At 58.1% G+C, this 20,620-nt stretch overlaps 1 long non-coding RNA gene across 1 annotated transcript in view; it reads right to left on the minus strand.

The window, feature by feature from the left end:
• Window positions 1-18,646, minus strand: part of LOC144306110 (uncharacterized) — a 112,296-nt gene extending 93,650 nt beyond the window's left edge. Inside the window, exon 1 of the long non-coding RNA XR_013373134.1 lies at window positions 18,580-18,646. This is a non-coding gene — a long non-coding RNA (uncharacterized LOC144306110). The remainder of the gene's footprint in view (window positions 1-18,579) is intronic.
• Between the last annotated feature and the right edge of the window lie 1,974 nt (window positions 18,647-20,620).

A 20,620-nucleotide genomic window follows, 5' to 3' on the forward strand; every position in this document is an offset into this window, starting at 1 on the left:
AAACTAGAGAACACAAGCGTAGGTGACCTCGGGTCACAGCGGCCAGAAGGCTCGGGGCCAGGACTCAACCCGAAGTGTGCGACGCTGACAGGCCAACGGGAAGGAGGAGCTCGCGGACCCACACGGGCGGCGGGGACACCACGGGCGCCCTGGGGGACCAAGGCCACGCACCTCACGCCAGGAGGCAGCCGGCTGCCAGGTTCGCGGTATCCCGGGCACGCGAGGGCTGAGGCCGGGCCCTGACGGCTGGTGATGGAATCAGGGCCTCCTGCAGACGCGGGCAGGCGCCAGGCGGGGTCACGAGGCGAGGGGGCGCAGCGCGGGCTCCCAGCCACACGGGCGTCCCCGGGGGACTCGGGCTCCAGCAGGAGGAGCCCTGGGGAGACAGAAGGGCACTGAGGGTGGCGCGGAGGCCGGGGAGCACCGGCGGGCCCCGAGCCGTCAGAAGTGGGCACAGCGGCCCGGGCAGGCTCCCTGCAACCGAGAGGAAGCACCCCGCGGCGCCTGCACCCGCTTCCAGCCCCACACCCTGGGGCGCCCGGGGCTTCTGCTCACCCCGCGCACAGAGCCCAGTGGGGCCGGCCTGCAGCTGGGGACCCCCCGCCCATTGACCCCGCGGCTCGGTGCCTGTTAGGGTCGGGGCAGGGGGTGACGAGGGGAGGGCGGGCGGCGGGCCAGTACCCTGGACCCGGAGACCTTGGGGAGACCCTGGGCGGCCACCCCCACCCGACCTGGAGGGGGAGGGCACATGTTGCCCCCGGGAGCTAGGGAGGGTGTTATTGGAGGGCGCACAGGTCAGGGCACAGCACCTTCCCATTGGCTACACAGCCAAGTGTCACCACTCAGCACCCGCACAGGGGCAGGGACCTGGTCCTCGGTCCCCCATCATCAGGTGGCACCAGTGTGGTAGGAGGAGACAGTGACCTCCCCAGTTCACGGAGCCAGGCGGGGAGAAGCACAAGGAACGCAGCAGGGACCCGGGGGATGGGCGGGGCCGCCCGGCTGGAGGTCCCCATGGTCACCAACAGCCGGTTCCTGGGTCTCTTGGTGCCCTGGGCACAGGGCCACCGAGTCCCCCTCCATGGCTAGGGGGAGCCACGTGGCGAGCTGTCATCAGTGGGCGTGAGCCAGGGGGCAGGTCCTGAGTCCAGGCCCCGGCTTCCACCAGGAGCTGGTCCCCCCTGACCCTCGCTCCCCTTCTGCCGTCTGCACGATGGTGCGGCAAGGCCCCGCAGCCAAAGACCACGGGGGGGGGGGGGGGGGAGGGGGGACCTGACCTCCCTCATGCAGCCATCCAGTCGGGAACCGCGAGAACTTCTCTGCCAAGACGACCCGGGTGTGGTGACACAACCGGGATTGAGATGCAGTCGGAGCCCCCTGGGCCGGCCCCACCCACATCCCGACCGGGATGGCAGGTCTGCTCTGGGAGGGATGGCCCAGCTCAGGGCTCCCCTGCACCTGCGAGCACCTGCGAGCACCTGCGAGCACGTGCCTCGGTGCACGGACCGCCTCGCCCTCACCTCCTGGGTGCAGGCTGCCCTCAAGTAAGAACTGGGCCTGAAGAAGGAGAGCTACAGGGTGTGCCGAAGCCTGCAGCCCGTGCTCCGCGGGGTCCTGCGCGGACCTCACGCCTGCCCCGGGCACCCCAGTACTGCTCTCGCCAGGCCCCAGCTGCTTACAGCTCCGCGTCAAAACACGAATGTGGCTTCTCTGAGAGCCCGATGGGAGCATGTCCCAACCTGCCACCCGCGGGGCCCCAGGTGCCAAGGGCACGAGAGCAGACGCTGGCACAGAGGCCGAGGCAGCGGGGCAGGCGCATCCCAGGGCCCCCAGTGCCTGAGCCCGCGGAGGCCGCACCACAGCTCCAGGGAGGCCAGGGCACTGAGGTCCAGAGACATGTCGGATTGGCCAGAGGTCACGGAGCTCTAAGTGACACCGTGTCCAGGATGCCAGGACCCCAGCCGTGTCCACCTGACTCCAAAGCCCTCACTCCAACCGGCGCTCGTCAGTTGGTGAGGACGCGCTGAGCCTTCTCTCTGCTGCCAGGTGCCCCGGCCACACCACCCACCCCCAATGCCCTTGCACCATCCCCCACCCCCCGGCACCCCCGGCCACACCAGCACGGCCGCCCACTCAGGGTGAGCCCCTCGTGCCCACCACGACCCCGCACCTGCTCTGGGGTGGGGGCCTGCAGCGAGGATGATGCTCCGAGTGTGGGCAGGTGAGGTCCTCCCTCCAGAGCTCTGAGGCATGTGCCCCAGCGGGGCACACGCACACACATTTCTTAAATAACCATATAAACCACCATATTATATAACGGAAAGTAAATGCACATTTTTCCAGACTGGTGTGAGCCGTTTCAAACATTATCCAAGGGATCCAGGTAAACCACCGTCGCACTGTTGGCGGGTTTGCTTCTTTCCCTCCTTCCCCACCTTTCTTTCATTTATTGCCCCATCTTAAATCCTTTCTGATTCAGGCCTAAGTGCCCAGACAATGTAGGCTAATTATAATGGTTAATTTCCTGGCTAAAGAAAATTCAAAAAAAATTTATCTCCAAGCCAAATAAATGGTGTCTTACTGCCCTCTATTTTACATCGCCATGCCCTGCTTTCCTCCAGCAGCGATGGCGCAGCAAGGCCCGAGAGTGGGGGTGACTGATCGTAGGGGAGAGCCTCGCGGCTTACGCAACACACCCCACAGTCTTCCTTGAGTGTCACGTCTACGAGGCGCACCGCGCAGCTGCCGTTGTCTGCACGTGGCTGATGACGAAACTGAGTTTCCGACATCCTGAGCCGACGTTTTGAGAGCGTGACAAATAGCGCAAGGTGGCGGGGAACTCGCCAGAGGCCCCGCGGCGGCCCAGGCCCTGGGGGCAATGTCTTGGGGCTCAGGAGGCGGAAAGGCCTGCCTGGGAGCCAGGGTCCAGCCCCCCACCCCGTGGCCTTCCTGGCACAGGGGAGCTGGCCCAGGACCGCTGCCTTCCAAGTCTCCTCTTGACCCTTCTCCCCCTCCCGCCACATTTTGTTGCCAAAAGTGAGATCAGAGGTCTTCGTGTTTTCTCCTAATTTCAATAAAAGCCCATTCCATTTCCCTCCCCGATTTACAGATGGAGAAATAGTAACACATAAAAAGTAAGTGGGGGGCACCTGGGTGGCTCGGGGTTGAGCATCTGCTTTTGGCCCAGGGCATGACCCCAGGGTCCCGGGATCGAGTCCCACGTCGGGCTCCCCGCAGGGAGCCGGCTTCTCCCTCTGCTTGGGTCTCTGCCTCCCTGTCTGTGTCTCTCATGCATAAATACATAAAATCTTTTTTTAAAAAATGAAAAGGTGGTTTTTCCCTAAGACTCTTCCAAGGGTGGGGTCATCATCTTGAAAGGACATTTAATGCATCCCCTGTTTTCACTCAGACTCCCCGGCAACCCTCCCCTACAGATGGACACGACCCTGCCCCCGCGTGGCCCGACTCCTACCACCGGGAGCACGCAGGTGGGCCGACCTGGGGGGCAACCCAAAAGCCACAGCAGCAAAACCCTCCCGCACACCAATCCTTCGAGAGCCAGTGGGTGATGTGAGGATGAATTTTGGAATCTGGAGCCAAGGACTGAACTCAGAAATGAGCTCATGTCGGAATATTAATGTCAGAGGTGGGCGCGGAGAGGACAAGGCCGAGAAAGCCAGCGAGGGAAAGAGCTGTCTGCTTGTGTCAGGCGAGGCTCCGGAGCAATAGAGATATACTGGGACTTCAATTTCTGTTTGCCTGAGCCAGGGAGAAAATCTAATTAAATATGGTGTCTGAGTCTAGAGACGTCGGGATGGGGCCGGAATGTAAAGTGGGGCAGCTACCCATAGATCAGAGGGCAATATTAATAAGCCCATAGAAAGGGACAGCAGGTCCGCTGGGGGTATCGATAAAACGCAAAGCAAAGACAAAGCAGCCGCAGCCGCGCGGGGCAACGCTGGGAAGGGCGCACCGGGGACACCTCTGCCTCCCCCTCTCACCCGTCACCCCGGCCTCTGCACCCAGGGGCACCCGTGGGCCTTGCTGAGGACAGCGGAAGCCAGGACAGGAGACGGAGCAGGGATGGGAGGAGCCGCTGAGCCTGCAGGTCAGCTGAGAAGTTTCGGACGCAGAAGAAGGAATCCAGGCCACACACAGCGGTCACCCCTCGGCAGCCTGGGGCAGGCAGGCTGCACACTGGCCTGGGGGTCATGCGGCTGGGAGGCTGCGGGTTCCGCAGGTGACCCCGGGGCCAGTACTCCCGGCCACCCACCACCGCGGACACTGGCCCAGTCTCCGGCCCGCTGGCATCTCCCAGCCAAGGCGAAAGCCCCACGGACACGGATCTTCAAGGAACACCTGGCACTCCTTCCAAGTTGTGTGGCAGAGACTTTGGGGTGGGGGTGACATTCCTGGACACTGCTGGCCACTCCTCCCTGGCTCCTCCGGCTTCCAAAGACCTGTTCCTGGCAGGACTGCAGCTGGGAGGGCCGGGGACCTGGGAGGCAAGTCCAGGTGAGTGGAAGCACCATCACCTGCCCCGCTCCCCACAGTGCACCCCAGCCTTCCCGGGGCCACTGTCACATCCAGAGCGGGGCCCTCAGATCTGAGCTGAATGAGGTTGTTCTTTTGTCATTGGTATTTAATTGCCATCAGCTGGTACGTTATGATTTCGCCTTATTTTCCTGAGCTTTCTGTGTTCCAGCTAGCATCTGCCTGGAGTATTTTCAGCAATTTTTATTGTGTATTAATCTGTGCTGTCCATGGAGCCGCATCACTTTCCAGGGACCATGTGTGAGATCAAAAGAACAGCTGTGGCCCTAAGCAAGCCCATGTCTGCCCACCTCCAATTGAGTTTGAAGTCAATACCTGCCCTCCCCGCCCCACCTCTCCACATCCCACCTGCAAAAACACCCAGCGCCTTCTTTGGGGAGAACAGAATCCAGAACCAGAGCATATTGGCTGCAAGCCCAGCCCCAGTGCTGTGAAATAGTAACCTCCCTGATGTCTTGGGGCTTCGGTTTTCTTTGCCATTTGACAGGAATAATAACGACTTCAAGCACTCGGAGGGGGCGTGAGGCCTCAGTGAGACTGTCTCAGAGGAAGACGCCCTCCCAGTTCAGACTGCTACCTGCCCACCAAGCCTGTAGAACCGGAAGCCATGTGACTATCAGGAGAGGGCCTTAGTGTCCTAAGACTGAGCGGCTGGCCTTGGCGTCCTAAGTGCAAGCAGCTAGCCTTGGTGTCCTATGAGCGGCTGGCCTTGGCGTCCTAAGGGAAGCTGGCCTTGGTGTCCTAAGAGTGACTGGCTGGTCTTGGCATCCTAAGAGTGAGCAGCTGGCCTTGGCGTCCTAAGAGCCACTGGCCTTGGCATCCTAAGAGTGGCTGGCCTTGGCGTCCTAAGAGCGGCTGGCCTTGGCGTCCTAAGAGTGAGTGGCTGGCCTTGGCGTCCTAAGAGCAAGCAGCTAGCCTTGGTGTCCTAAGAGTGGCTGGCCTTGGTGTCCTGAGGGAAGTTGGCCTTGGTGTCCTAAGAGTGACTGGCTGGTCTTGGCGTCCTAAGAGTGAGCAGTTGGCCTTGGCGTCCTAAGAGCCACTGGCCTTGGCATCCTAAGAGTGGCTGGTCTTGGTGTCCTAAGAGCAAGCAGCTAGCCTTGGTGTCCTAAGAGCGGCTGGCCTTGGCGTCCTAAGGGAAGCTGGCCTTGGTGTCCTAAGAGTGACTGGCTGGTCTTGGCGTCCTAAGAGTGAGCAGTTGGCCTTGGCGTCCTAAGAGCCACTGGCCTTGGCATCCTAAGAGTGGCTGGCCTTGGTGTCCTAAGAGCGGCTGGCCTTGGCGTCCTAAGAGTGAGCAGCTGGCCTTGGCGTCCTAAGAGCCACTGGCCTTGGCATCCTAAGAGTGGCTGACCTTGGTGTCCTAAGAGCAGCTGGCCTTGGCGTCCCAAGAGCAGCTGGCCTTGGCGTCCTAAGAGTGGATGGCCTTGGCGTCCTAAGAGTGGATGGCCTTGGTGTCCTAAGAGTGAGCAGCTGGCCTTGGCATCCTAAGAACAGATGGCCTTGGTGTCCAAAGAGCAGCTGGCCTTGGAGTCCTAAGAGCTGCTGGCCTTGGCATCCCTAGAGCAGCTGGTCTTGGCATCCCTAGAGCGGCTGGCCTTGGCATCCTAAGAGCGAGTGGCTGGCCTTGGCATCCGACTCAAGGCCCTACGCAGCCCCTCCCCCCCACGCAAACATTTTATCTCGGCAATGTCTGAAGGAGGCTGGGTGGCAGGGCTTTCACATCCTCACTTCACAGATAAGAAAAACCAAGAGATCCTCCACGCTGCACAGCTGATCATGCCCTTCGGCTGATGCCCTAAGCTTTGACTTTAGGACAAAGGTGGCCCAGAATGTAACCTGGGGGGGGTTACATTCCCCCTGGCCGGGACCCGTCTGTCCACACGGCCTGCTTGCCTTGTTCACGCTGCGATTGTTCGTTCCCCAGCCCGTGTGGTCCAGGCCTCGGCCCTCGCCGCCCCCTCTGTCCACAGCCCCTCGGCTCACTCCATCACCCCATCCAACCTGTCCTTAGATCTTACCTCTGCAGCTCCACCACCTGGGACAGGTTAACAGAACGGTTCCCAGGCATCCCCCACGTCCTCTCTCTGTCTTCTCTTCCCTTCAGGGCAGGACAGCACCACCGCCCTGCTGTCTGTCTGTCTATCCATCTATCTACCTATCTTCTCTATCACCTATCAATTGGCTGTAAAGTAAGAGCCAGGACTTTATTTTACTCATGACTGTAACTTCAGATCCTATAAGAGCCGCTGGCAAATAAAATGTGCTCAACACACGGCAGCAGTGATCATTACTGTGACTGCGCTTCACGCTCAGAACCATCTCACAACAATCTCAACAACCCAGAGGCAGCGCGTTTAATGGTTAAACGCACAGGTTAGGAGCCACACAATATAAGCTCAAGCCGTGTTCCCCCGTATGATCTTACACCAGTTTCTTAACCTCGCTGTTCTATCGCCTGGAAAGTGAGGATACGGACAGCACCAACGCCTCAGGCTGTTTGGGGAAGTGAATGCTATGACTGAGCACACAGCAGATGCTTGGTAGACGTGCCCTGTGACGTCATTACAGCTGTCCCCATTATCATCATGAGTGTGAACCCTGTGGGTTCGTCCCGACAAATGTAATGATCCTATAAAAATATATTTTACAAAAAAAGGCTCAAGGAGGCTCATAGAACAAAGTCAGAACCATAGCTGGGAGTAGAGCCCTTCCACTTGCCTCCTGGACCGAGCCCCCGTCACGGTGCCCCTTCCTGCCCCTCGACCACTGTCAGGTAGGGAGCACCCCACCCGCGGGGGCAGCAGCCTCTCCTGGCCCGCCACTCTGCAGGGGGCCCAGCCCGCAGCACACACACCTTGTCTCCCGGCCTGGGGCCTCATAGCACACACCGCCCGGCCCTTTCCTCCTGCTCCTCCCACCCCGCCCTCTCAGAAAAGAAATAGAATAAGTATGGAGAAGATTTTATACCAAGTGAAACTAAATAATGAATATCCGTTGATATGTAATTCCTTTCTAAACAAGATAAATATTAGATGCTAAATATAAGTTCATCTGCGTTGGGCTTCTCAACATCTTACTAACAGACAAAAGATATGTGGGTCCATTAATAAGCAAGTTTTGTGCCACGTAGAAAAATTCACTTTAAGGAAGAATATTGTTCTAGAAATTATGAGATTTTATTTTTTTTTTTAGAGATTACTTATTTATTCATGAGAGACACAGAGAGAGAGGCAGAGACACAGGCAGAGGGAGAAGCAGGCTCCATGCAGGGAGCCCAATGGGGGACTCGATCCCGGGACCCTGGGGTCCAGCCCTGAGTCAAAGGCAGACGCTCAACCACTGAGCCACTCAGGTGCCCCTAGAAATTATGAAATGTATTTACAAATTTGCTAATCGACTCCAAGATGCTAATATATGACAGTTCACAATTGCCTGCTTCCCAGTTTTTACTGGGAACCAAAAATCACTAATGGCTAAAGTTTATAGCCAATTTGTAAAAATAAAACTACTGTAAATAATAAGGGTGAAGAAAATGACCATGTAATAAAAGTGGATACGGAAAACAGAATGTGTTTTTGGCCAAGATATGAAGGACATGGGTTCGTTTGTGGTAAAACAAACAAACAAAAAAAAAAAAAATGGAGTAATTCTGTTCTAAAGTATAATGATTTTTCCACATTAAGAAAAGGGAAAATGCCAAAAGCTGAATGGATGCAGAAAGTTCTAGAAGGTCTGTGGAGAAAGAATCTTAAGAAAGGAATTTTAGGTGTGGCCAAGCTAAGATTAGAATAGACTCATTGAAGTTAATCCCAAACTTATATGGGTGTAAAGGAACTGGAGGGTATTATGCTGAGTGAAGTAAGTCAGTCGGAGAAGGACAAACATTATATGTTCTCATTCATTTGGGGAATATAAATAATAGTGAAAGGGAAAATAAGGGAAGGGAGAAGAAATGTGTGGGAAATATCAGAAAGGGAGACAGAACGTAAAGACTGCTAACTCTGGGAAACGAACTAGGGGTGGTAGAAGGGGAGGAGGGCGGGGGGTGGGAGTGAATGGGTGACGGGCACTGGGTGTTATTCTGTATGTTAGTAAATTGAACACCAATAAAAAAAAAAAAGAATATGATTTCCTTCCTCTCTATTAAAATCACAAATATTTTTAGATTGTTGGTCTGGTCTTCGTAAGAGACTGGGAACAAACTTTTTCCTTTCCTTTTAATGTAATCTGCTAGAAAACAAAGCTTCACATGTCTTTGCCAAGTCTGATTACTTAAGAAAATGGAGGGGACCCTGGGCGGCTCAGCCGTTGAGCATCTGCCTTCAGCTCAGGTTGTGACCCCAGGGTCCTGGGATCGAGTCCCATGTCGGGCTCCCTGCATGGAGCCTGCTGCTCCTTCTGCCTGTGTCTCTGCCTCTCTCTCTCTCTTTCTCTGGGTCTCTCATGAATAAATAAATAAAATCTTTTTTAAAAAAGAGAGAATGGAGTCTTCTCTGTTAAAAGAACTCAATTTTGTACAACTAGGTAACTTTTGCTCATGCTACATTCCATGGGGAAGTGCTGGCAAATCCGAAGTGTTGCTAAACTTTCTTTAGGGGAAAAAAAAACTGATCCATCCTGGTATCATGTTACCAATCATAATCACAGCTCTCATCTTAAAATCTTGCAAATCACAAAATAACCAAGTGTATGCGTCAAGTGTATCCTTTGTTATGCTGAACTCTCACCAGGTCTCTAACGCGGCCAACTTTTAAGTTTCTTGTTATTAACAGACATTTATTGTTCTACTCCGATGTTTTCACAAAAGTCTTCCCACAAAAGTGCTTCATCTCCAAAGGGGTTTATGGAAAACCCTGACTCCAAAATGCAGGTTTCTGATGACATTAAGATCATAACAGTAAACCAGGGAAGAATCTTTAAAACTTTGATGGAAAACTGATAGATTCCTACAGCTGCTAACCCGAGACGAAGCAAAATAAGAATTGACTACATTAGAGGGAGGGAACTGATAAAGATGATCATGACTTTTATGACTTCACTTAAAACATTGCTGGTTCTGTGACGTTTTGTTTTCAGATTTAAAGGACCCCCTTTAAATGAGTGGGAAATACCAGAAAGGGAGACAGACCATGAGAGACTCCTAACTCTGGGAAACAAACTAGGGCTGGTGGAAGGGAGGTGGGCGGGGGGTGGGGGTGACTGGGTGACAGGCACTGAGGGGGGCACTTGATGGGATGAGCACTGGGTGTTATTCTATATGTTGGCAAATTGAACACCAAAAAAAATAAATAAATTTATTTTAAAAAGCAGCTTAAAGCTGGCTATATGAACTCTGTTTATAAACAATACAAAAAGAAAAGATCATTACCGCATCAGAATTACCACCATAAAATCATTATAATTTTTTTTTAATTTTTTAAATAAATAAATAAAGGACCCCCTTTCCCCTCTCTTTCAACCTATGACTCACAGCAACTACTTGGTCAAGTGTATCTTTGCAACAACGGTTCAAACCTGTATCTTCTTCTCCTACTGGATCCCTCCAGAATTCAGAAAGTCCTATTAATAGTCTTGATTTTCACAACAATACATGTATTTGCATACGTTCAATTAAGGATCTGTTCTCCTTGTAACAGGACACAATCGGACAAGTCCTTGGCTTGGCTTCTTAGCCTCAAGAGGCTTTTGAAAGTTTAATCTGAGATTCCTTATGAAAAGCTCCAGCAAAGCAGATTTAAAAGAACCTATGTGATCAATTGTTATTCTTGCTGCACTTGGTTAAATAATCAGGCCAAGTTTATTGAAACTAGACTTAATTTGCAAGCAAATTAGTCTTACAGCGGTTATCTTTGATAGAAACGGGGATGATTATAGGGGAAAAAATAGTACACCTTTGTGGATCAGATGCTGGTGCTGTGAGTTGCCTTTGAGGTCTTATTTTTCTGCCTGGAAACTGGCCTGGGTCCTGAATTCTTCTAGTTCCCTCAAATATTTGGCTAGAATCCTCCAAACCAACACTTCCAATTTTCTCCCTGTCTTTAGAATTGGAATCACTACGACACTGCCTTTTTCCCGAAGCCATGCAAGTAAAGCTGGACAGCCTGCCGGCAACGTCAGGGACATGGCCCCAACGGCTCCTGTGCGGACAACCTCGTGACAGCTGCCGTGTGGCCACTCAAGAGGAGCACCAGACGCTCACACTACAAGCCAGGAAAATCTGTGTGATGGTCACTATTTGTCCTCACTCCACCTGACGATGCTTAGAACCCAAGAGCTGGAGGCTGTCTCAAGTGGGTGCCCTCCAAACTCAGAAACCTGATTTACAATTTGCTCCAAATACTGACCTCTGTTTTCTTTCGTCCCTATAGAAATGCCTCTCCTTAAATTACCTGGCTGCCTCACTGGAAGCTCACCCGCAACACTGCGTCCTGAAACCAGACACCCTCACATCCATCCTGTGCTAGGTGATCATACACGAAAATACATGTCTGCTGATCAGTCATGCTGTGCACATGGAAATGACTTTTTTTAAAAAAACTACAGCCCAGGATGCCTGGGTGGCTCAGCGGTTAAAGCATCTGCCTTTGGTTCAGGTCGTGATCCTGGAGACCCGGGATCGAGTCTCGCATCGGGCTCCCTGCATGGAGCCTGCTTCTCCCTCTGCCTCAGTCTCTGCCTCTCTCTCTCTGTCTCTTGTGAATAAATAAAATAAATAAAATATTTTTAAAAAATAAATAAATAAAAATAAAATTAAAAATAATAAAATAAAACTACAGCCCACTTGAGTTGCTTTGTTTGTTAAATCTTGGCTCCTGGGACTCTCTGCTCCAGGACATGCTTCGGTCCTTGGCTACGGTCTCCTTAGGGTCATCATATTGCCTCTCAGTGCCTTATATATCGTCGAGGGCTTTTAAGGCCTCCAGCAGTCGCTCAAATGCCACACGGCCTCCATCAGGATCAGACAACTGCCTGAAATCGGCAATACACACATAAATGACACAGAGAGTGACCTTATAACCCTCCGGGCCTCCGTCTCAACTAATGGAAACAGTGACTATGTGTTTCTTGGGTTTGACTACATGTCAGTGGGGGGCTCAGTCGGTTAAGCGTCTGCCTTCAGCTCAGGTCATGATCCCGGTGTCCCGGATCGAGCCCCGCATTGGGCTCCCTGCTCAGCAGGGAGTCAGCTTCTCCCTCGCCCTCTGCCCCTCACCCCACTCATGCTCTCTCTCTATCTTTCTCTGTCAAATAAATAAGTAAAATCTTTTTTAAAAATCCAGTATTATAACCAATCACTACAAAGGAAAAACTCACTGCCCTCTCTCCCTGGAAGCTGTTTTATAGCCGTACATGGCTGAGCTCCATTCCCTGTTCCGGTTTGAGGGCTTCCAATTTGCAAACTACCTTCTTGGCACATGTCCCATAAACTTTTCCTAATTCCTCCTGCAGTGATTCACTGGTTTCACTTCTGTGACTTGGAAACTTTTGACAAATACAAAAAGAACCCCAATGGTCAAAGACAACCTGCAACGATCCCGGAAGCCATTTCTGCTAGGTCAACGTCTCGTGTCCAGGTAGCACTGAGGGGTGACCTAGATGCTCAGGGCATCTCGACCAAGTGGCCACAGCGCACAGGACCCCTTGCCAGGCCTCCCTCCTTGGAGGAATTCTTCTGCCTTCCTGCCAGATGCAGCTGTCTGAGGGCAGAGTCCCCTACGATTGTCGTCTTTGTACCCTCATCACAGAGAGTGGGCCGACAGGGTCGCTCCTGGCCAGGGAGCAAGACCCAGATAGAGGCTGTAACACTGGGTGCAGAAGCACAGAGAGGTGACCCGTGAGATCCTGTCTCATCATCTAAAGTAACTCTTGGGGGGCACCCGGGTGACCCGGGTGACCCAGTTGGCTTGGTGTCTGCCTCTTGAGTTCAGCTCAGGACCTCATGGGTCAGGGGAGTGGAGCCCCAAGTCGGGCTCCACAGTCAGCACAGCGTCCGCTGCTCTCCCACTCCCTCTGCCCTTCCCTCACCCCCCCCCCTTGCACTCCCCAAATAAAGAAATCAGTCCTAAAAATTTAAATAAAATAACTCACGGAAGTCCAGAGGCACGGTAATGTCACGAGGAGAATTACATGCATGAGATCCCTGCCCACACCTGCACTTGGAGGAAGCAAACAAATTAGTTGTCCAACCTGAACGTCCTGCTGCAAACACCTGAGGCTCCTGGGGTTGAAACGAGGAGAGGTGTCAGATTTGGGGGCTTGGCAGAGAGGCAGCCTCACCCGGCCTCCGGCTTTGTCCTCTCCTGTGGTGGGAATGGAAACGATGCGTCTGCACCCATGAGGGACTTAACTGTATGCCCTGCCGAGGCTCCCTGTCTCCCCACTCCTTCCAAGCACACGGCAGGGGCCTACGGAGATACAGCCCCCCAGGAGCCCTGGAAACAGCTTTCCTGATGAAAAAACTGCTCTGAGAAGTGGAGGCAGGAAAAGGCCGCACTTCGGGATGATGGGTTGGTGGCCGGCCCGGAGCGGGGGCGCGAAGGGAACACCTGCACCCCAGCACCCACCCGTCCACCATCGTTCCCCCGACTGGGCCAGGACCACGTCTGGGTGTGGGGGCTCCCTGGGGTCCGGGCACACTGAGTGCTGTGCTGAGGCTCGCCCTGCCCAACTGGGGGAAGGGACGCGGCTAGGGCCAGTGGTGACGCCGGGTCGCCAGCTCTGCCCACTGGGCCCCCAGAGCGCTTGGCACACATTGCCACGGCGGACGTCACAGCAGCTCCGGGACAAGGTTACTGTCACCTGCAGCTGCAAATACCCCAGCCCAGAGAATGAGGCGGCTCAATGTGGCTCGCGCAGCTGGGGTGCACAGGGGCCGCGGTGGACAAGGCTCCTGCCCACCGCCCCCCACCCCCGGCCGCCCCAGGCCACCAAGGCCCTGAGGAGCGGGAGCCGAGCAGTGCAAACCCAAGGAAATCCCCTTGGTACTCCCTTTGCCTCACAAGGTATTATTAGGTGCTGACACTATGGGACCCAGGGAGGCAAAACGTGGGCGCACACGCAGACCCTTTGGGGAGAAGTCGGGACGGGCTAGAAACCCGAGAGCCCAGGTGAGAGACAGGGAAGAGGGGGGGGGCGGGGGCGCGGCGGGGTCCAGGGCCCGAGGGGCCCCGCCACAGAGCAACTGAGCTCCTGGGCTGGTTTCTCTGCCTGCGTCTCTCCTGTTAACCCTCGGACAAAGCGCAAGAGAAAGTCCGGCGGCAGACACAGGTGGACACAGGTGCCCCCAGAGACCAGGTGCGGGAGGCAGCTGAAGTGAGCGGGGGTCCTCCTGGTGCGAACCCCGGGCCCCAAGCTGTCCTCCACTGAGGAAAGCCAGTGCTCGCCCCTCCCTGCCGCTCAGCACGCAGGCCCGGGCCAGCTGCCAGAACCACTGCAGGGATCTGATTGGGGGAAAAAAAAAAAAAAAATGTAGGTTCCCGGTTCCATCTCCCGCTCACCCGTCAAAATAAATCATGCGGTGCCCCAGAAGCTCCATCTTTGGGGCCCCTGGGTGGACAGTGAGTGAAGCGTCTGCCTTCGGCTCAGGTCATGACGCCGGGGTCCTGGGGTCGGGCCCCTGCTCCTGAGGGAGCCTGCTTCTCCCTCTCCCTCTGCCCGCGTGTGCTCTCTCTCTCTTTCAAATAAATAAATAATTTTTTTTTTAATGTGCATCTTTACCAGGTGCCCTGGGCTTCGGCGGAACTCAGCTGCCCACCAAGGTTGGAGAGGCACTGCTTTACTGCCAGCCCTGCACAAAGTGGGGCGCGGGGCTTAGCTCTGCGGCCCTGGGCCTGCCTGGCAGGGACGCCCCTCCTTGGGCCTCGGCGCCCCGCACTCCCCTCCCCCAGCCCACCCCCGCAGGGCGGCCAGGTGGCTGCAGCCCCTGGTCGCGGGGTGCTCAGGTGAGCGGACAGCGTCACCTGCTGGCCGCCTCCCCCCAGATCTCAGGTGAGCCCGCCGCCCCAGGAGGCCGAGCCTTCCAGGACCCCGAGGCACCGCTCCCCAGGGGAGTCCAGCCCAGCCCGGGGTGCGTCCTGAGAGTCCGCGGAGCCCCCCAGGGCGCTGCACCTGCCCTGGCTCAGGGGGGTCCCCAGCACACACCGCACACGCTCCTCCCAAGGACGCCAGGGGCAGTATCCTTCTTCCCGGTTTGTCCCTAGTTCCCCAGCATCTTTGACCCTCCGGCATCAGCTGCACCGGGGGCCTAGATGGCCAGCTGTCACTGCAAAGCGCGGGGACAGTACTTTGTGACGGTGCAGAGCAACAGCCAACAACCGGCACCATCAGAAAGTGTGGCACCAGGACGGGTGCCTCGTCCTGAAGACGGTCGCCGTGCGCTTTGACAGCTGCCGGCTTTCCAAGGGCCTGGTGGGCCCTGCAAGCTTCACAGGGGTGGCCTTGGCCTTCCCAAAGAGGCAAGGAAACGGAGTCCGGAGAGGTCACCCACCCGGCTGGGGGGCTCCGGCCACTGAAGAGTGGAGCCAGGATCCAGGAGAAGCCCTGCGGCCCTCGGCCTCAGCCGCCAGGCCAATGCAGGAAAAGCACGTGTGCACGAGGCTTGAGCAGCTGCATCCTCTGAAGCAGAGGCCGCGGGAGGTTTCTCACCAGGCCTTCCACGCGCCCACCCACGGGGCAGGAGCCGCCCTGGCTGCGCCGGGTCAGGGCCTCTCACCACCAGGCCCCGTCTCGGGGACCCACGTCCAGGCCCACCCACCACCAAGGGGCCCGGGGGGCGAGGGGGCCCAGAGCCAGGTGCGAGCTCAGACAGGCTAAGGCCCATCTCGGCGGCCACGCCGGGCACCTGCGACCTGCAGCCGCGTGATCCTGCGTGGGGCGGGCACTCCGCGGGCTCAGGGCAGGGGCACCTGCACAGGGGCCGCGGGAGGGGCCGGCCCCGCCAAGGGCTGTCCCCCCACGGCTACTGCCCTGTGCTCCCCTCCCCTCTCACTCCACCCAAGCCCACTCACTGGGGCCCGCGGGCTGCAGGCCTGGGCACCCCCCCAGCGCACCCTCCGGGAACGCGGTGGGGAGGGGACGGGGAGGGGGGCTAGGGAGAGGGGCTAAGCAGCAGTGAGGGGAAGGGGGGCAGGGGAGAGGCAGCGGGGAGAGCGCAAGGTGGGAACAGTGATGGGGGAGAGGAAGCCAGGGTGGCGGGGGATGGGGGGGAGCGGGGCGCGGCGGGGAGGGGGGAGGAGGGAGAGCGGGGTAGGGGAAGGGGAGAGCGGGGCAAGAGAGCCAGGGAGGGTGTAGGCGGACTGAGGCAGCGAGGAAGCGCGAGGCCCAGGAAGGTCGAGGGGGAGAGGTGGCGGGGAGGGAGGCCGTGGGGAGGGAGACAGGGGGCAGGGGTCACCGGAGGAGGGGGCCTGCGCCCGGGGAGTGGCGCGGGGGACCGGAGGCGGGGCCAGGACGGGGGAGGCGGGGCGAGGGGGAGGCGGGGCGAGGGGGAGGCGGGGCGAGGGGGAGGCGGGGCGAGGGGAGGCGGGGCGAGGGGAGGCGGGGCGAGGAGAGGCGGGGTAGGGGAGGAGGGGCGAGGCCCGGCACTGCCTCCTGCCGCCCCGCAGGCCCCCCACTCTTCCCCTCACCCCTCTGCCCCCCTCCCCTCCGCTCCCCTGCTTTTTCTCCGCTCAACGTAGCATGAGTCCGGAGCCTCGCTGCCGAGCCTGCCCAGTCATCGGGAAGCGTGTGGAACTGTGCTTTGGGCGCCCAGCGCGGCCTCGGGGTCGGTCCCGCCCTGTAGGGGTGCGGGGTGCGGGGTGCGGGGTGCGGGTAGGCAAAGAGGCCCCGCGCTGCGGACACACTGGGAGTCCCCCTCCAGGCCATGCTCCGTCGCGCACCCAGGGCGCCCTCCCAGCCCCGCCCCGGCCACGCCCCCAAGGCCCCCCCGGGGTGCTCTCGGGAGGGGCCCCGACCGTCAGGAAGTTTCCTGCCCCGCACCCCGCACCCTCCTGCGGGAAGGCGGGGCGACCTGCAGGGGACCCCTGCCCCCCCGCCCCCCCCCCCCCCCCCCCCCCCGACCTAACAGGCTGACCCTAGCGGGAGCAATCCAGTTCTTTCCCTAAGCACTCCCTGCCCCCCCATAGAAACCTCCCACTTTGCACGAGTCCTCAGAAGCGCCCCCCGCCCCTCGGGTGCTGCACCCGCTGAGCCTCTGGTTCAGGCCAGTCCAGTCCCGGTGCAGGGATCTCCCGCATGGGCTTCTCCCCCTCCCTCTGCCTGCACCTCCCCTGCTGTGGGCTCCCTCCCTCTGGCTCCCTCTCTCTCTCTCTCTCTCTCTCTGTCCCTATCTCTGTCAAATAAATTTTTTAAAAAAAGCAGCTCGCCCCCGTTGGCTAGACGTAGGCTGCCGGGTGGTTAAGGAAGACAACGAGATCTCCCCCTGGACTCGGTTCAACTGTCTAACGCCTCCCTGCGGCCTCCCCCACCCGGCAGTCCACCTGCCAGGCTACCTGTCCCGGCCTTGGCCTGCGGCCCACACCCTGGGCTCTCCCAGACCAGCTCGCCCCATTTCATGCCCTGGTTTGGCTGGGTGCCTTACATGTCCTCCGGGGACAGGCCAGAGCGGCCCCCACCTCTCCATGGACACCCCAGGGCACTGGCTGGGTCCCCTTCCTGCAGCTCCCCACGGGGCCGAGGCGTTGGGTGGGGTTCACTAGCTCGTGGCTGCTGGGTCCCCACAGGCACCTCACCCTGCAGGGACAGGCTCAGGGGGCTGCTCGCCGCCTGCTGCCCAAGACCCTGCTTTGTAAGGACCGAGTCTCATCCGAGAGACAGCGGAGGCCCCGGCCGGGTCTGCGTCACTGTGTGTCCAGAACCAGCAAATTCCCCGGTAGGTAGGACGGGACACACCTGGATGATGGGAACAGGCCGTGGTCCCCAGACCCCCACCCCGACAGGTCCCAGGTAAGCCTTCCACCCCTACAGCCTGGATGCGCCCCACCCACCTGCCCACCCCCATCTCCGGGGCCCCCCCTCACGGAAAGATCCATGACCCACAAAGCCTTTATTAGCTCTTTCAGCTCCATTTAACTACACAAATGGCTTGGTCACAGCTGACTGATCCCAAATTTGCCAGTGATTTTCTTTTAATTTACCATGGCTCAGTCCCCCTGTAATACAGGTAGAGGAGGCATATTTGTTCCCAAACTCCCCTCCTGGGGTTAATCATGCACAGAACAAAACTCCATTTGAGCCACTTAATGATTTCATTTCCACCCCAGGTTTGAAGGAGCTGCGGCTATAATACTAATGTAGGTCCCTGTGTCCCCAAACCCCAGATGTTTGTGTGCGAGGGAACGAACGCGTGGGGGCCTGTGAGCTCCTTGACCACTGCCTCCCGAGTCAGAGCGCCTTTCCTTTCTGAGGGCACCGGCTCCCCTCTTTCCCAGAGGCCCGGACCCTTCTGTACCCCAGCTCTCTGGGGAGCTGCCTTGCGTGGCCGGCCCGGCAGGTGTGCTCAGCTTGCCCCTGGGTCCTGCGGCCAGGTTTCAGCCAGGTTTCAGGGCCTTCTTTTGCACTCACCTGGAGGAGCCACACCTGGGCACCTCCGAACCCCCCCACCCCATCCCCCGCCACCCATGCTCCCCACCCTGACCTGCATCCCAAGGCTCAGGCCCAGGCCCAATTCCCCAGCCGTCCCGCAGGCCTTCCTGTGCACATGCCCTCTTCCCCAGAAGTCCCCTCCTCAGCTGCGGGCCTGGCAAAGCCTCCGTTTAGAGGTCACCTGTGCTGCCAAGTCAGCACCTTCCCACCTGAGGCCGAGGCCGAGGCCGAGAAAACCGCCCCTCTTGGGCTTTACCGCGTAGCCACTCCTGGTTTGTTTACACCCGACGCTGAAACCATGTCTGCGTGTCCTCGGCTCCAGCACCCTGAGCTCCCTGAGGCCAGGCCAGGCCAGTCCTCTGGGTGTCACAGTGTCCGGTGTAAACGACGACTCTTGTTCGAATGGGCCGCGCCTGCACGCTTCACGTGCTGGGTGTGAAGTGTACCCACCGTGAAGCTCAGATCCTCAGGGTCGGCCCTGCGCACCCCGCTCTGTGGGCTCCGAGAGGGACCAGGGCCCCTGCAGAAAACGATTTTGTGTGGAAATGGTGCCATCTGGTGGTTTCTGGCGAGACAACCCCAGCCGCGCGGAGAAGGCCTCATCCCCTGGCGAGACCCTGTGGCCCAGCCCTGGGCCCAGCGGGCTGTGTGCTGACACCTGCCCCCCCCCCCCCACCGCAAACCTGAGGGCTTGGGACGGCAGGGTCACCTCCAGGACGGCTGAGGACAGCCCGCTTTCTTCTTCTCTCCCCCGTTTCCTGCAGCTGTCCCCCCCCCCATCCCCCCACGCAGGACAGGCTGGTCCTCGCCACCAGGTACCGCCCCTCCACCAAGGCGCCCACCTGCCAGCCCCATCCCGTGTGTTCACCCACCTGCTCCATATCACCCCAAGCCCAACAGGGACCTGAGTCATCACCCGAACTGACCTTCTCTCCCCGCGCTGAGCCCTCCCCATCTGGGCACATGGCAGGTCCACGGCCAGCTGTGCCAGGACATTTCATCTCCCCCATTGTCCAGACGCCGCACATCACCATGTCACTGTCCTGTCTCAGATCCATCGGCTTCTCCATGTCCCCTCACCCTCCCAGGGGACCCCCTGGGCTCCCTGCCTCCACCCTGTCCACAGCCCACGTCCACACGTGTGACCCCTTCTGCCCCCAACAATCCTGCACTTTCCATCTCTGCTGCGACAAGCCCCCCGGCCCACAGGGCCTGGCCCTGGCCCCCTCGCAGCGGCCTCCTCTGTGGCCCTTCTTCCTCCTGCCCCCATCCTGGCATCTTCTCGGTCATGTCACACTCCTCTCTTCATCCCAGAGCCCTCTCACTCGCCTCTGCCCAGGCCTGGGCCCCTGTCCCCTGGCTGCTTAACCCCTGCTCCCCTCCCTCCTCCTGTCCTCCTGTCCTGGAGCAAGCAGGCCAAGGGAGGCCGGGAGGGTGGGGTGATGGGGGGAAGCGCAGGTGCTCCTTAGCTCTGGGGGTAGCGGAGCACGCGGGGTAAGGACCTCTGTCCTCCGACGGCACCTGGCTGGCCAAGGCTCACCACCACCATCAAGCAAAACGACCCGTCCCCAGCTCAGCTCCGCGGCGGAGTGGTCGGGGGCCCCGGCTGGCACGCCACCGCCTGTGCTCCACCCAGCCATGCCACTCAGTGGCTGTGAGACATCAGGCACGCCACGTAACTTCTTTGAACTTCCAGGTAAACGGGGGTGGTGATTCCTAAATGATCAGAAATAAATCTGTCTTCTTCTCGGAGGAGAGCAAGCTCCCATTCCCTACAGAGTGACCGTGAAAATGGGGACCAATAGCTCGTGAGGGCGCTTGGCTGGTACCCGGCCCACGGCGGGAGCTCAGTCCACGTTAGCTGCTGTTCTCGCAGACATGCAATAAAAACTTTGACACATCTTCCAGTTTCTGGGCTGAAGTGTAAAGAGCTTGGAAATGGTCACTCCCATTCTCAGAATTGGGGGGGGGAAAAAAGCCAAAGAAACCAAAAGCCAACAACACTTCTTAGACCCATCAGAGAATTTAGGTCACAAGGCAAAACGCAGACGTGAGAATTGGAGAAGCAGACAGGTGGTTGTTCGGAGAGTCACAACTGTGCGACACGAAGCCCAGGAGGCAGCCCAGGGCCCAGGGCAGGGAAGCTGAAACGTCACCGACTCATTGCTGGCGGCTCAATGTGAACAAGCCTGAGATTTACGAAGTCCAGAGACCCCCGTCTTAGAAGGCCCCCAACTTCCTCAATTTTGCCTCCCAGAGCCCTAGCAGGTCCAGAGTGAGGATCAGAGAGCGCGTCCCTCTCGCCTACTTCAATAACGGGGGCGGGGGGGATAACCATTTTGAAGACCGTCCAGAGCATTCTGTTGTACTTAACAAAGGCCCGCCCTCCAGGAAGAGCCCCCTAACCTGGGGAAAGGAAACCCCCCAATGTGGCCCCCTGCGACCTTCCTGTGGCTCCGGAGTGGAGGCAGGAGGGGTGGCGAGGACGACA

This window comes from Canis aureus, chromosome 3 (assembly GCF_053574225.1).
Source record: "Canis aureus isolate CA01 chromosome 3, VMU_Caureus_v.1.0, whole genome shotgun sequence".
NCBI classification, from domain to species: domain Eukaryota; kingdom Metazoa; phylum Chordata; class Mammalia; order Carnivora; family Canidae; genus Canis; species Canis aureus.